The following is a 5736-nucleotide window of genomic DNA, read 5'->3' as shown; positions in this document are numbered from 1 at the left end:
GTCAGTCAGTCAGTCATCAGTCAGTCAGTTGTCAGTCAGTCAGTCAGTCAGTCAGTCAGTTGTCAGTCAGTCAGTCAGTCAGTTGTCAGTCAGTCAGTCATCAGTCAGTCAGTCAGTCAGTCAGTTGTCAGTCAGTCAGTCAGTTGTCGGTCAGTCAGTCATCAGTCAGTCAGTCAGTCAGTTGTCAGTTGTCAGTCAGTCAGTTGTCAGTCAGTCAGTCAGTCAGTTGTCAGTCAGTCAGTCAGTCAGTCAGTTGTCAGTCAGTCAGTCAGTCAGTCAGTCAGTCAGTCAGTCATCAGCCTAAGGGTTTGTTTCAAGCCCTGACCAGCTTCAGGAGTGGAAGAAACCCAGGGAAATCCCCTAGATTATAAGCATGGGAAGTCATGTCAAATTTTGAATGTTGATCATTTCAGGTGTAAATATTCCTCATTGAGAGTATCCAATAATTATATCCTCATAGGGTTCTGATAAGACTGTGTACAGGGGAGCATTTTGTAAACCATAGGCACTGTCTCATGCGTACCACTAGACTTTATGGCCACTCACTGATCCAGAAGCTGGAACAAAGCCACTCAACGGCTCTAAAAATAATAGGCTTTTTTATTATACCCTGGTTCATAGTGACTCAGACCAAGTCAACAGTTATCAGTTGGGGTATGGTCACATAAATAGGGGGCTTTGATGAAGACAGTCACATTTTTAGACGCTACAAAGTCTTGGCATGCATCTCCTCCTACTCTGTGGTGTACTTGGTAGGCACAGCAACATCTCATAAGCACTCCCAGATGGAGGCCTAGCCTGTCTCTCCACCAGTTCAGCGCACCCAGAGGGGGACTAGGTTCCAGAAAATTCAGTCCGTGTAGAGGATGGAGGTCACTGGACGATGCACGTTCGTGAACTGTGTGGATGACAAGGATAACTGGGCGTGACGGTGCCGAGTGGAGGGTTACTGAACGATGACATGCTGAAGGACGGTGCGGTAGCTATGCCACTGCGGTCATCTCCTGAGTTTGCAGTCTTACTGGGGACACAGCCTCTCAGGTAAGAAGGGCTGAGCCTGAGTCTTGTTTAGTTATATGACCTTAGGTTAACTTTCCAGCATCTCAGATGTGTTATCTGGAACAGGAAGAAAGTGTGGACTAGTCACAGCAGCATTCCAAAGGATTTGGGAGGACAAAATAGGAGACAGTGTGTTTCTCAAACTGTTTAAATGAGGAGCATGCTAGGAGTCTATTTTTTTTCGTCCTGTAGACTGTCCTCTGTCCCTCAGGGGAAGCCTGGATGGCTTTTCCGTACAAGGTCTGCATTCTGTCACAGGTGCCTGGGACCCACCGAGTTCTTGCTTGCTGATTAAGTGCTCACAACCTTTACGTCTTGCCATGACTTTTTAGACCAATTGGCTGGGAAGAGGTGAGAACTGTACCATCCATGACAGAGCTCAAGGGCCAGGCTGCACTTCTAAGGAAGCCGATCTCTGGCTGTCATTGGCTGTGAATACCTGCTGTGTGCACTTTCCATCATTTTTATGATAAAGAAGGCGTTGTCTGTGGCGTCTGCAGAATCCTGCTCGAGAAGCCAGTTAGTTTAGGGCATTTCATTTCAGATCACTTCTCAAGACTTCGGCAGCACTGTTCCTTATTCCAGCTGGCAGTAGATTTTCCTCAGAGTGACAATAGCATGTCATCTTTTGAGCCTAACTATAGCCATTTAGAAGTTTCTCAATCCCAAGCAAGGGCATTTGTTTTCTTTAAGGTGGCAGCTTCTTTAAGGCTGCCTGCCTGCTCCTGTCTGTTTAGGAACGCAGCTCCTACTAGGTCCTCACAGAGCTGGGCTTCTCTGCCCCCAGCTTCTTTCTTAGAACTCAGAAATGGCTCATCCAATACGAGTTACAGAAGGCACCTGCACACTAGGTTTGACTGGCAGTTCATAGGTGCGCCTGGCCCAGCATATGAAGGGAGACGGAGTTAGCATTCAGTATGATGTGTAGCTATCTGGAGAAAATCTGTTCTTACACAGTCAGGATTTTTTTTTATTTCACCTGGGGGAAGCTGACATCTTTCAATACTTATGATGCACTGCCAACATATTTTCTCCCTTTTGGGTGCCAGCAGCAACTGCCAGAATTTTTTCAATAGAGAGGGATAGGGTTGACAGTTTTATTTTGCTACTGTCTTTGAGAGGCAGAGGGAGTTTATTTAATACCAAATTCTTAGGTCATTGACTATAAAGTCATGCATCTATCTTAAGCCTTAGTTTGATAAAAATTAATGAGCTAGGAGCCATTCTTTGCGGAAGGAGAGCATCATAGAGAAAGCACTAATTCTAAGAGCTGAAGACCGGGACTTGAATCCTAGCTTTCCCACCAATTAGTTTGATGGTCACATGTGAGACATTTAACCTTTGTTCATGTTAATATCCTGCCTTGTAAGATGGGGGATAATAAGGACTTCAAATCAGCCCGTGAGTGTGATTGCAGGTGACACCAAGAGGAAGATTATCATCCCGGAGACATTATCCTTAGAGCCACTCTGAGCTGGGAGGTACATCTTGAATTTATTGGACTTGATCCTGTAATTTTACAGATGAGAGGAATTGATTCCTGCTGTCTATAAACCATCTAGTTTATGGTATTTTGTTGTATCTGCTAAGCAAAGGAAGATAATATTTAGCATAAATAACTGTAGCGTATCTCAGAAACTCACAGAACTTAGACATTGCCTTGCCCACCCAAAAAGATACCAGGGCCAGGGCTTGAAAAATAATGGCCAACTTGCTTTTGATGACTGAATTTTATCCCAGCATCTTCTAAAGTCGTTTTGTCAATTCAACTTAGTTGGTACCAGACTATACAGAGCCCTACATCCTATGTGAGACACCAAATCACACAGACATCATCCAGCTCTGTCCTTGGGAGACACATACTTGTTAATTTCATCTTTTTGCTGTCTCCCATCTTTCCACATGCCTATTTGTGTATATGTATAATGTGGGAATCCACCCTGGAGAAGGATTGTGTCCCTGAGTTCACTGAAGAAAGGGTCCCAGGGCTGCCAGCCTCTGCACTCACCAAGAAGCAAGTCTGGCTTCTCTGAGCAAGATGGGCTCAGAGAGAACTGGGTTCTGTGAATGGTATAACATGAATAAATGATAGAAGCTAAAAGATAAGATGACCTTGGGTGAGCTGGTCCGAAGCAGGACAGGATTAGAGATCAAGGAATATTCCTAGGTGACCTGTCAATGTACTACCCCAAGGCCCCAGTCCCAAAAGCCCAAGGCCTGATCCGGATAGTGACAAGGCTCCAGTCTTCACAAATGCTGACAGACTGGGGTCCACCTGTCCTTGATTGTTACTTTGGATCAGCAAAGAACAGATTCATTCTCTGATGAGGCTACAGTAAAAGGCACTGTTGTCACGGTCCCATGGCTGCTTCCTCTTGCCTGCTCACCCACTCACTCATTCAGGCTTTTGTTCTTCCAACACACAATTGCTGCATGTTCGGTGTGTTTCAGAAACTCTTCAAGATAATCAGCCACCAAATGTGAGAACAAAGACTTCTGTGTTCATGGAGTTCACATGTGTGCACGGAGTTCACATGTGTTCACGGAGTTCACATGTGTGCACGGAGTTCACATGTGTTCACGGAGTTCACATGGGTGCACGGAGTTCACATGGGTTCACAGAGTTCACATGTGTGCACGGAGTTCACATGTGTTCACGGAGTTCACATGTGTGCACGGAGTTCACATGTATTCACGGAGTTCACATGGATGAGAATTATTCCTGCTCTGACAAATGCACTGAGGTGCAACAGCTAGGCCTAGAGGGAGATGCCAGGAAAGTTGGAAGGAAGGGCGGAGGGCAAAAACAGGAGGATGGCTAGAGCTGTCCAGATAGTAGCACAGTCCATGAAAAGCCCCAAGACTGCTGATTTGAAAGAATGCCACAGCTGCCAGGCTGGAAAGCCCAGAGGAAGGTGAGATAAGATTGGAAAGGAAGTGAGGAGCCCGAGCTTCAGACTTTCATTGTATGAGTAAGAATGAGCAGACAGATGTTCTGGAAGGATATGATACCTAGGCTTTGCTTTGATCTTGCAGGGCTGCAGGGAAAGGTGTTGGTCTAGACTCTCATGCATGTTGGTCAAACGTTTCAGCATTGAGTTGCATCCTCAGCTTAGGATTTACATCTTAAAACTTCCCACGGCTGCTGGTTGAAGTGAATCAGATGTGAGCCTGGCCCCTGGCCCACAGGGATTCTGGGTAAGCTATGGTCTGAGTCTCTGAGAGAAGATGGATAGTCCTGACTTTGGAATAGGATACTGGCTTTAAGAGGAGTGTTTCAGGTCCTGGGAGACATTGATGAGGCAGCCTTGGAGATTTTCTTATGAAGCTTCAGAGAGAGGAACAAGGGACCCCAGCAAGGAGTCTTGCAGAGATCATGGGGAACGTAAAGGAAGGTGGAAAGCAGAGCTTTGGAAGGCAGGGAGCGGCGAGGAGACCTCAGTGCAAATGTCCTGTTCTTGTACCCACGCATTCTGCACTAAGCCGAAGTTGCTCAAACTGGTTCCAACTTCAAGTAGTTTTTGTTTTAGATATAAACTACACTGGGTTGTTAAACTCCTTAGTCAGTTCTGTTTGTGGGTAGGCACCGTTGAAAAAAAATGTTGCTATCTAGTCCTCAGCTCCAAGTTTCCAGCCCCATGGAATGTGGATTTCACTAGCACAGGCTCTTTCCGCTCCCTGTTCACCCTTCCCGCTCGCTAACTTTCACCAATGACCCAGTAAGTTCACTTAGCCTGAGGCCGTCTAAAACTTTTCTATCACTTGTTTTCAGTTTATTGGCGTTGTCACCCCAGGCAGCTGGTTAAGCTTGGTCCTGGCTGAACATTCCCACCTACATTGGAGGTGCTTTCACGACTTCTGGCAGCCTGGAGCCCACTGTAGGCAGCTTTAATGTTTTGGATGCGAAACTGACCTATGACATCCCACCCATTAAAGCCTTAAGTGCCCTCTATTGGCAACACATTAGTTCTATGGCGTGGAAAGGATGCTAGCGCACAAGACTAACATGGGAGATGTCCCATGAAGACATGATTTTATTCCATCAGCTTCGCTCTTGGACATCAGTTCATCCAGCTGTCTATCCATCTAATGAATACACACAAGTCTGTTGAGAGTTCACTGTGTGCTGAAGATGAGGCACCAGTGAGGAAAGGAAGCAGTTTGACTTGTCTGTACTTCTCCTTGATGATATGACAGACCGAGGAGGATGGGGAGGTCCGGCCTGGGATGATGCAGCCAGGGACAATAACTACATGACTTGTGTTCCCTTGCTACAATCTCCCCTCATGGTTGTTTGGGTTTTTGAGTGAAAATTTTGTGAATGTCATATACCAGATGGCTGTGGCTGTGTAAGACACTCATGCCTTCTTAAATATCAGACGTAAGGCAGGCGTGGTGGTGGATGCCTGTAATCCTAGCATTGAGAAGGCAGAGGTAGGAGGACCAGGAGTTCAAGGTCATCCTCTGCTTTGCAGGGAATTCAAGGCCAGTCTGGTATTCATGAGACCCTGTCTTGAAATAGATACATAGTAAGTGTGTAAAATAAAATTAAGACATGTTTTTAAATGTCTACTAGCCTAAGGATAAAAGTGTTACCCAGCCAAATGCTCTGGGACTGTGAGAGTTCCTTGGTACATATACATATATGACGGCATCTAGGAAGAGTGTCCATAAGAA

Source organism: Microtus ochrogaster, assembly GCF_000317375.1.
Source record: "Microtus ochrogaster isolate Prairie Vole_2 chromosome 14 unlocalized genomic scaffold, MicOch1.0 chr14_random_1, whole genome shotgun sequence".
Taxonomy (NCBI): domain Eukaryota; kingdom Metazoa; phylum Chordata; class Mammalia; order Rodentia; family Cricetidae; genus Microtus; species Microtus ochrogaster.
The sequence above is the reverse complement of the archived record's forward strand: the minus strand, read 5'-3'. Positions refer to the sequence as shown.